Raw genomic sequence first — 11446 nt, 5'->3', positions numbered from 1 at the left:
AGTACCCTGCCCTGTATTTCATTGCCCATAACAAGCTAGGATTGCAAAGGTACACACTTACAATTCTCTTTGCCCAGGTGCAGTCTTGAAAGAGGGTCATTCTGCTGCTGTTTCTCTGGGAATTGTATTAGCAGAGTGGGGACATGTGTTGAGCATGCTGTGACCTGGCTGGGTAAAGCTGAGCTGAGTAGCAGAGGTCTCTGAAGGGGACAGAACACCTTGACGTGAATGTGTGAAAACCTGAGGGACAGGAAGTACTGCCCCACACTGACATCACCACCATGCATGGCAGGCCACTGGGGGACCAGGCATCACAGGGCAGTTTGGGGGGCTGGCCAATAGATATAGGGAGGAGGGCATTCCAGGGAGGGGATATAGAGAGAAGGATGCTGCAAGAGACATGCAGCAAGGGATGGAGACCTGGGCTAGCAGAGATGCCTGAGGAGACCAGAGCCAGAAGAGAGGCCCAAGGAGCCCAGGGCCAGAAGAGAAACCTGGATGGAGAGGCCTGCATAGAGACAAGAGACCAGAGGAAAGGACTGTGCAGGGCCAAGAGACCTGAACAGAGCAGGAAGGCCCATGGAAAGGCCTATGAAGAATGGAGAGGCCTGTGGAGAGCAGAGAGGCCTGTGAAGAGTGGAGAGGCCTGCAGAGAGGTGGAAAGGCCCGTGGAGAACAGAGAGACCCGAGGAGAGGTGGAGAGGCCTGCAGAGAGGTAGAGAAGCCCATGGAGAGCAGAGAGGCCTGAAGAGAGGCAGAGAGAACTGCAGAGAAGTGGAGAGGCAGAGCAAGAGGCCTGCAGAGAGGCCTGTGGAGATTGGAGAGGCCTGAAGAGAGGCACAGAGGTCTGTACAGAGGTAGAGAGGCCTGTAGGAAGCAGAGAGGCCTTTAGAGAGGTAGAGAGGCCTGTGGAGAGCAGAGAGGCCTGCAAAGAGGTTTGCAGAGATCAGAAAGGCCTGCAGAGAGGTGGAGAGGCCTGTGGAGAGCAGAGAGGCCTGTGGAGAGCAGAGAGGCCTGCAGAGACTGGAGAGGCCCACAGAGAGGTGGAGAGGCCTGAGGAGAGGTGAAGAGTCCTGTGGATAGTGGAGAGGCCTGTGAAGAGGGCAGAAAGGCCTGTAGAGAGCGGAGAAACCTGTGGGAATGAGGAAAAAGGAAAAAAAAACTTGCCCCATTGGAAGTTGCATCCGCTTCTAGTACTGAGGTAACCCAGGATAGGGTTGCAGCCCAACTAATAAAACTCCTTTGTCACCTTTAACCATGCCTCTATGGATTTTCTCACTCATGGGTTATTACAAATGTTAGGTGGATGAGAAAGACAAGAAAAGACACAGAGCAGGGTGGTCAGGCCCAGACTGGCCTGGAGACTGTGTGACCCTCCTGAAAAGAAGCCTTCTCCCTGATCCTGTGATGCTATGCTGACTGCCTGGCACTGCACAGTCCCACTACTTCGGACACTAGAGGACTGAGCCTGAAGGGGCAGTGGTGAGGAGCCTCCCTGCCAGAAGCCAATTGACCCTGTACTTACCCTGCTGCCCTGGAGATCCCATAAACAATTCAGGGTGGGGGAAGATGTTGGATGGGTACACTGAGATCCTGGAGCAGCTGAAGGTAGAGGATGGGGTGACAGAAAAATAGACATGTGGTTTTTATTTATTTATTATTGATTGATTGATTCTTTGCCAGTGGTGGGGCTTGAACTCAGGGCCTGGGTACTGTCCTGAACTCTGAGCCACAGCACCACTTTTGGTTTTCTGGTGGTTAACTGAAGATAAGCATCTCTTGAACTTGCATGCCTGGGCTACCTTCACAAAATGAGATCCTCAGATCTTAGCCCCCTTAGTAGTTAGCATTACAGGCTTGAGCCACCAGTGCCCAGCGTGACTTAATTTCCTGAGGCTTTCTTGATAGCCATAGGCTAGAGTTGAGCTAGGGGATATTTTGGTAAGAAATATTGATTAAATTCACTAACATGGAAAAAATCATAAACATCTCAGAAGTACTTCTTTCTTAGTGTAGATTAGTTAGGGTAGACAGCTATGACCCTGGGCTTCCTGCAGTATCTTGGCCTGACAGGATTAAATCAGATGCAAAAGAGTCAACATTGTTTCTAAATGGGTTCCAACAGGAAACAAAACATCCTTCCTCTGCCCCCTCCCTAGCCTCTTTTAGTTCTTCAGGTTCCTCCAGAGGCCTTCCCTGGGGGAAGGGCAGTTGCAAAAGGATCCTGATTGGCAATTAAGGATGAGTCAGGATGTTGTAGGACCCAACCATTAAATACATCACCTTCTAAATGCTTAATTGTAATTGGGGCTACCAATTAGAGCGTAGACCGTAGTCTCAGCCACCTAAAAGGGAGCAGGAGAGGCCTTCAACTGAGATAGATGATTCTAAAATGTAGTTTTTTGTTTTCTGTTAGCTTTGTTCTTCAAATTCCTGAGACAAGAACCCCAGAAAGCAACAGCAGTGTGAAACAGCAACTCTAGCAGGAATTTCCTGTAGCTGAGCTATAATGGTATCCAATGTTGCCTATGGCTGAGCTAGCAGGCACTGCCTGCTACAGGCCTGTAACCCTGGCGGTAGAGACAGAGGGCTATGACAAGAACAGGCTCTTCCCACTTTGAACTGCAGAAAAAATCCAGATGGTTGATCCTAACACATTAAAGTTGATCTTCAGGGTCAGAAAGAGCCAGTACCAGCTGGTTCTCATTCTTCTCCCTGTGGCCTTGTTGGCCTCAAGCAGGCGGTAAAAGACACTGGAGGAGGGAAGATTCTTTCTTGGGAACAAACTGTCAGTTCTTGAGAGAGAACAAAGGAGGAATGTGGTACCATATGCTCTGGGGAAGAGTGCTGCTGAGAAGTCTTCATTTGAGGAGTAACTTGAAAACAAATATGAACAGATGTCTTTAAAGGGTTCTTGTGTTTCGAAATGTTCACTTGTTGAGTTATAGCTGGTGATCTTCCGAAGGGAAGGAAAAAAGGGAAGGGAAAAAACATGCTTTTCCCAAGAGAGATCCTGGTGGTGTAAACCCACTCCAGTGGAGAGGTGAACCTGGATCCTAGAATGGAGGAGTCCTTCCTGGAGCACCCACTGGGCTCCTGTGTCTGGTTTTAGGGAAATCCTCGGATGCAATCCGACATGGTTCTTGCTCTGATTCTTGGTGTGGCAAGAGCTGGTGCGCTGCTGGAGGTGCAGGCCCAGCATTTCGAATTACGCTTGAAATGCTTTGGCTCTTGATTACCTTGACTGTCTATGGGAGCAGCACTGGGATGTATGACCCACAGCACCTGGGGAAACCTGGCTTAGAAGATTTGCCAAGGGAGGCGGTCTGTGTTTCCTCTCCTAGGAAGACTGGGTGGAATGACATCTCTGTTCTGTTGAAGATATAAGTAATGCCTTCATGTGTCAATGTGTAGCTACCCTGCTGTGTCCTGGTAGTTAGTGAGGAGGAAGATAAGCTTCGAGTGTTAATGAACTGAGTGGTTCACCGTCCTCCCCACCCCCCCCCCCCCCTATATAGAAGTGGAGGGTCAAAGGGTCTTGAATGAAAAGTGTGGCCTGTCCTGGCAAGTGAGGGCTTTCTAATGGAACTCAGAGGAAATGTTGATTTTTATTTGTTGAGTGCTGTTTCAGTTTTATTTTGATGCCAATGTTTGTCAGCTTTCCATCACTATGACAGAAATACCTAAGATAAGCTATTGTTTTAAAAGGAAAGTTTTGTTTGGGTTCATGGTTTCAGTGGTTCAGTGGTTCATGGCCCATGATCAGTTGGCCGTGTTACTCTGTGTCTGTAGTGAGGCAGTGAAGCAGGGTGGTGGCTGCATGTGTCAGAATGCAAAACTGCCCATCCCATGCGCCAACAAGCGGAAGGCAGATCAGGGTTCCACATCCCTTTGGGGAGCACACCCCCAATAATCTAAGGACATCCCACAACCACTAAGCCTTGAATATATGGACCTCTGGAGAACATTCAGCACCCAGTCTACATCAAGGCCCTTGCCTGGTTGAAGATATTTTATCCATAGCCATTTTCTTTACAAGGCAGCAGTTTGCTGAGGAAGGCAGGTAACTCTCCCAGGTGAAACAGGCAGCCAGGAACAGGGAAGGAGTGCCACCTCAAGAGAGAACAGCCCAGGTTCTAATCCCATCTCTAATCATTTCAGCCCAGTCATTTAACATGTACATTTTCTCACTTCCCACCATCATTTTTACATCCAACAAGCCCCACTGCCTTCCAGCTGAAACTCTGTTATGAGAATACTGTAAATACTATAGAATTGTCTCAGGGAAGTACCACATAGACAATGAGGCTTGACCAAGAACACAGGGAGAGAGAATTATAAAGTCAGTACTCACTGGCTCTAATTGCTCTTGAGAATACAGGGGCTTCCTTCACACAGTGGCTCTGTCTGCAGATAATCCTAACCTATTAGAAATGGGCGTCGGTGCCTCTGTGTGCCTGCACCTTCCAATTTACACACATCAGTGCTGTGCTCTGCAGAACTCACAGTCTTTGCCTCCTCCCTGAATGTAGTAAAATAATCTAGGCTCTTCCAGGCTGCCACAAGGCAATCCCTTGGATCCCAAAGCACCTGACCTTCCACAGGACTCAACACCCTCTCTGTAGGGATGGCTAGATTGGAGAAAGGCTGTGATGGGTCCCTCAGCTCTGGACTGACTCCCTTCAGCAACCTAGGGACTCCCTGGGAGCTTGGTGGTCTCAGCCTCTCCATCTGGCTCAGAGAAGCACCTTCTTGGTTTGGGTGAAGATGGGCTAGGGGTTGGCACTTTTTAACTAGGGTCAGTGGGCTAGCTCCTGCCTACAGTCCTTTTGGAGAAGTGGGAGCTTGTGTACTTGGGTGAAACCTTGTTTAATGTTGGGAAAGGGTGACCTCTAGTGTCAACTCATGGAACAAGTGCAGCTGTTTTTTTTGTTGTTGTTTTCCTGCTTCTGTACTCCCCTGGGTAGGTAAGATATGGGAGAGGTGGGGAGGTAAGTTCTATCTTTTACACTGGGGGAAAATCTAGCAGAGTGGTTCTGACATTTGGAAGCCTCACCATCTACACAGACACCATTGTGCTGTTTGAGATGGACAATCATATTTTTAAAATCGTATTTTAAGAAACAATCTTCAAGGTCTCTTCCTCCTCCACCCTCACTTTCCCCCTACCCATCCCATGCTCCTTCACTTTTGAAACAAGGTCTCATTATGTAGACCAGGCTTCTCTAGAACTCTCCATTCTCCTTCCTCAGCCACCTGAATGATGGGAATCACAGGAGTGCTTCATGCAGGCCCAACCCTTCCCTTGTTGACAGGTTACCTTGCCTAGGCCTCTTCTGTGGGGAACTGTCCTAGAGCTGTGATTGGTCAAAGGTTGTGACATTCTCAGTGCTTAGGAGGTAGAGGCTTTGAAAAACAAAGCGGTAAGGAGGTGTCTGTCAACATGGCCTGTCTTTGGCTTTCCCAGCCCTGCAAACATGCTAAGAACCTTTGTGGTGATGGTGGTTTCCTGTGAATTGCAACTTATCTCCAGATCTTACTAAGTTTAATGAGGCCCCAAGCTGCTGTACCAACAAGGCCAAACTGGGGGCTCTTTAACCCTTACCAAGTCTACTTTCAATGATAGGTAAGGTCCCCATCCATCTCAGTTTGGCTGGAACAGTTCTGGTTACCATATACTACTCTAGAATCATTATTAATCATGTCCTTTACACAGAAAAGGGTCCCACATGGATGACAAACTATAGTTACCATAAGGTAACTCAAGTTGTCTAAATAAGAAAACACTTAGGCATTCGAATTCCAGGACCATTTCCAGGAGGTTGGGGGAAAGAAAGAGAGAGAGAGACAGAGACAGAGAGAGAAAGAGACAGAGACAGAGACACAGAGACAGAGAGAAAGAGACAGAGATAGAGAACAAGAGACAGAAAGAGACAGAGACAGACAGACAGACACAGACATGGAGAGATAGACAGAGACAGAGAGACAGAAAGAGAGAATATTACCAGGAACTTAAGGTGTAAATGGGGTTTTGTAATCTTGGGATAATTGGTCTTAAGTTCCCAGACAGTGAGAACAGAAGAAAACATACAGGGTTAGGTAGGTTAGCTGTGTCTTGTAAAACAACATGCCTGTCTTCTGGAGGTGCTTTTCAAGCAACTCCTTCTAGGAGAAATTGTTTACACAAACTTTTATATAAGGGCAACACAGAGTAACTTAAGACACTATGTCGTTAGGGGTAATTTTGGCAAAACTGATCTGACCACTTGAACATTATCTGAGAAAAGCACAAATGAGATGCATGTTGTAAACCAAGGAAGCACCTGGTTTGATCTCTTGTCCTGCCTGAGGAGCCTCAACTTACTGCATCCCTGAACTGTTCCCAGTAAGAACATATTTTGTCATTTTAGGGAGATACTTGCACACGCACGTGTGTGCGCCTATGCATGTGGACACGGATCCTAGGGCTTGAACTCAGGGCCACAGCACTTTCCCTAAGCTTTTTGCTCAAAGCTAGTGTTTACCACTTGAGTCACAGCTCCACTTTCAAGGTTTTGTTTTGTTTTTGGTACTTAATTGGAGATAAGAGTCTCAGGGGCTTTCCTGCCCAGTGTGGCACAATCCTTAGATCCCAGCCTCTCAAGTAACTAGAATTACAGGTGTGAGCCACCTGCACTTGGCTGGGAGATATGTTTGAATCTATTAAATACCTATTTGGCCTGTATGTTAACCTTCCTAATAGTTTGTGGTGTTCCAGGACCTAAAAGTTGGGTTTTCAGTTTTCATTACCAAGTTAAATGGACTCCCCATGGGCATGCTCAGTGCAAGGGACAGAAAGCTCTTCTCTTCTTGGGATGTGCTGCTGTTAAGCTCAGTTTCCTTAGAAGACGCCACCCTGATGTAAAGCTCATGAATAAAATCTTCACTCAGGGGAGAAGTTGAGTTTAGGAAAGTAAGGAGAAGGGGGAAAGGAGCATGAGGGAGCAAAGCAAATATAAGTATTTGTGTTACCAACAGGCCAAAGCTTCTTGAACAGTGTCAGCTGGCTGTTGGGAGTGTGTTGAGGGAGTGGGGGTTTGGCCAGGGATGCTGGGATGGTAGACTACCTAGGCACCTTACAATGTGGGACATGGCTTCTCTATTGGAGTATTTGAGATTTCAAATCTGAAATTCTTACTTCCCACCTCTCAGGTTACATCCTCTATGAATTAGAGCATATCCCACCTAAGTGTGAGAAAGTAGTGCATTTGTTTGCTTTTTCTTAGCTGTGGCTAAATATCTGAGCAAACCAGTGTAAGGGAGGAAGGGGAAGGAAGCTCATGGTTTCAGTCCATAATCCTTTTGGCTCCCCTTTGATTCTGGGCCTGAGTGAGGATTCAGCAAGAGAGTGAACTATCTTCAGAGAGATGAGTATTCAAAACACAAAGGGATGGGAGAATGCCTGTACTTCTGGCTGAGGGAGGAGGATTACAGGTAATTCATGGAGACAGTTTGAGTGGCAGGAGGAGGGACAGCACTGATGTGAACCCAGCAAACATTTGTAGGGCATCATCTAAGCAGCACACATTGTGCCAAGCACGAGGGATTCAGAGAGTCACCCATTCTGGTCGCTGGGCATCTGGGAGCTCTCCTACCAATAAGCAAGAACTAGCCATGGAAGACTTCACAGCAGAGAGAGGCCATTTCTTTGGTCTTTGGGCCTCTCTTAGAATTAGGTATGTTGATGTTTACACATTGCTGGGGAGGGCTGACCTTTGAGTTGTTTCCCTAGTGGGAGAAAATTCTCTGATCTACTGCTCACATCCATGAGACTAAAGTAGGTCAGAGCTCTGCCCAAGACTGAAGGACTGTGAGCCAGCAGTTAGAGAGGCTAGTTTCCCGGACATGCTGCCAGCCCTCTAGATCAATTGGGAAGAAAATATACTTCAGTGTATGACATATATACATATATGTATATTATATATAACATATATACAATCTCCTCTTGGGTTTCTTTTTTTTTTTTTTTTTTTTTTGGGTCTGGTTGTGGGGTCTGAGCTCTGGGCCTGGGCGCTGTCCCTCAGCTCTTCAGCTCAAGGCTAGCACTCTATCACTTGAGCCACAGCGCCACTTCCGGCTTTTTTTTTTCTTTTTGCTTATGTGGTGCTGAGGAATCGAACCCAGGGCCTCAGGCATGCAAGGCAAGCGCTTTACCACTGAGCCACCTTCCCAGCCCCTCCTCTTGGGTTTCTATAGGGCCCCTGCCACATTAAAAATGAAGAGGGAAAACTAACAGATAGTGATTGAGCAAAATCCCACTGGCCTCCCACAGCCATGGCTGTGTTACACCAGTTTCTAGCAGCATCTGCTCTTGGTGGGAAGTGGTTGTTGTCACTTCTGGAGGCTAGGTTATCAGTCAGGTAATGAATCCATTTCTTTTTGGACAATGTCACCCCTTCCTTTGTGCTCTCTCTCTTTCTCTCTCTCTCTCTCTCTCAGCATTTTTTTGTTTTAATTATAAAAGTACTAAATGCTTTCATCTAAACCAAAGTACAAAACAAAAGCTGCCCACATTAATTCCCCTCTTTTTCTGTGCCAGTGCTAGGGCTTGAACTTAGGGCCTCGTGTTCTTGGTTGGCTTTTCCATTCAAGGCTGGTGCTCTACCATTTCAGCCATATTTCCACTTCCAGCTTTTTTGATGGTGGTGGTGGTTAATTGGAGATAAGAGTCTCAGGGACTTTTCTGCACAGGCTGAATCTCAGTCCGTTAATCTCAGCCTCCTGATAAGCTACAATTGCAGCCATAAGCCACTAGTGCCTAACTTTCTCATTTATATTTTTGCCTTCTCTCTCTCTTTTTTCTCCCCCTCTTTTCTTTCTTCCCCCATCTCTCTGATGCTGTTCATGTGTTTATATCCTATCTGTATGTTTTTCTAAAATCTAGTCTTCTCTAAAATAATTTTAAGATATATTTTCCCCCAGGCTACTTTGGGCTTCTGGGCCATTCAAAAGTCAAGAATGAGACAGGACAGAAAAAGATACCTGAAGAAACAATGGTCAAACGGTTCTAATTTGATGAACACTATAATTCCACTGATGCAAGAAGCTCAATGAACCCCCAACTATAAAAAACCTAAAGAAGCCAAGTTAGAAGCTGTGGTTCACACCAGTGGTCCCAACTCCTCTGGAGGATGAATGTGAGGATGCTTGCGCTCAGGGACTAAAGGCCAGCCTGGGGAAATGCAGCAAGACCTGCTCTCTGTCTCTGTCTCTCTCTCTTTGTCTGTCTTTCTCTGTCTCTCTCGTCTCTCTGTCTCTCTGTCTTTGTCTCTCTCTCTGTCTCTGTCTCTCTCTGTCTCTGTCTCTGTCTCTCTCTCTCTTTTTGGTCATGGGACTTGAACTCTGGGCCTGGGCGCTGTCCCTGCACTCTTTAGCTCAAGGCAAGCACTCCACCACTTGAGCCACAGCACCACTTCCGGTTTCCTAGTAGTTTATTGGAGATAAGAGTCTCATGGAGTTTCCTGCCCAGGCTGGCTTTGAACTGTGATCCTCAGATTTCAGTCTCCTGAGTAGCTAGGATTACAGGCGTGAGCCACCGGTGCCCAGCAAGACCTGCTCTCTTAAAGGCAAAGCAAACTAAACAAAACCAGAATCAAGGAACAAAATAATCAACTTGCTCAAAACCAATGATGAAGAAAAAATCTTAACAAAAGCCAAAGGAAAACTGTATAGAGGAGGGGTGTGGTGTTACACACCTATAATCCCAGCACTGGGGAGGCTGAGGCTGAAGGAATCACAGCTAGAGATCAGCCTGGTATGGGGTGCTGGTGGTTCATGCCTTTAAGCTTAGCTACTCAGGAGTGAGATTGGAGGATTGTGGTTTGAAACTCACCCAGGCAGGAAAGTATGTGAAACTGTTATCAATTAACCAGCAAAAAGCTGGGAACAGAGCTGTGGCTGGCGTGGTAGAGCACTAACTTTGAGAAAAACAGCTCAGCAACAGTATCCAGGCCCTGAGTTCAAGCTCCAGGACTGACAAAAAAGAAAAGAAAAGAAAAAAGAGAGCTGGGAATGTGGCTTAGTGGTAGAGTGCTTGACTGGCAAGAAGCCCTGGGTTTGATTCCTCAGTACCACATACACAGAAAAAGCCAGAAGTGGTGCTGTGGCTCAAGTGGTAGAGTGTTATCCTTAAGCAAAAAGCTCAAGGGCAGTGCCCAGGCCCTGAGTTCAAGCCCCAGGACTGGCCAAAAAAAAGAAGAAGAAAAGAAAGCAAGAGAAAAGGACAAGCTTGGGTTACATAGTGAGAAAAGTAAGTAGAGGAACAAAGATGAAGCTGGCAGTAAGGTCCCACTAGAATGGAAAATAATACAAGCAAGAAAATAATGGAATAAAAAAATTAAATATCATGGGGGAAGGGGAGTCCTGCTAACTAGAATTCCATCCCCAGAACAAATTTCCTTCATAAATGAAAGTAAAATAGACTTTTCCCCCAGACATACAAAAAGAAGATTTAATACTTGTATAATTAAAATACCAAAAAATTTGAGCTAAGTGAAATATCTCAAACCCATCTGATAACCACCTAGCCTTGATCGGTGACAGCACCCATTCATGTGCCATGAACAAGCACTGGTTAGGCACTGGGAAAACTTAACCACAGCTCAGGAGCCTTGCAGGACCAGTGGAATTCATGATCTACAGACCTCCACTCTCAGAAAGCAAATTCTCAAGAAAATATGATTGTTGATGAAAATATCGATACATGTTTTTATCCACTTACATGGGTAAATACTACTTTCCCCCTATTATCTTAGTCTCTTTAAAAGGTAGTTGGCTATCCAAATGAAAATAAAGGGCTTTTTAGATTTTATAGCATAAGTAAGGTATAAACCACAGCATCAGAAAGATGAAGTGGGCAAAGGTAAAAGTAGCATGATTCTTGTGCTTGCTGTGAATACCCCTTGCAGGTAAACTGTATGAAGTTAAAGATACATGTGCTAACCCCCCGAGCAAATGCTTCTCAGCCTTTCTACTTCCTTTCTGGGAAACTGAACACTTCTCATTTAATGACTACAATTTTGTATTGCTGTGTAGGGAACCCCCAGACATTGCATGTACCGGGCAAGTGCTTTATGTTTGAGCTGCCTCTCCAGCTTGGCTTACCTACTCTTACTCAGTGGAAAAAAGGAAAGGGCTTTTTACTATGTGAGCTATCTTCCCACTATGATCATCTCCGTAGTCACAAAATCTGGTAATAGCTAGTTTGCAGTACCAAGGCTATATTTACTTATGGCAGATGCTAAATATAGGAAACTTGTTTTGCTTACAAGGTTTTTTCTTCTTTTGCTTTCCTTTCTTTCTCTTATTTTTTAACTTTTTTTTTTTTTTTTGTCGGTCGTGGGACTTGAACTCTGGGCCTGGGCCCTGTCCCTCAGCTCTTCAGCTCAAGGCGAGCGCTCTACCACTT

Source organism: Dipodomys spectabilis, unplaced genomic scaffold, assembly GCF_019054845.1.
Source record: "Dipodomys spectabilis isolate Male_0828 unplaced genomic scaffold, ASM1905484v1 ptg000017l, whole genome shotgun sequence".
NCBI classification, from domain to species: Eukaryota; Metazoa; Chordata; class Mammalia; order Rodentia; family Heteromyidae; genus Dipodomys; species Dipodomys spectabilis.
This window is presented reverse-complemented; position numbering follows the sequence as displayed.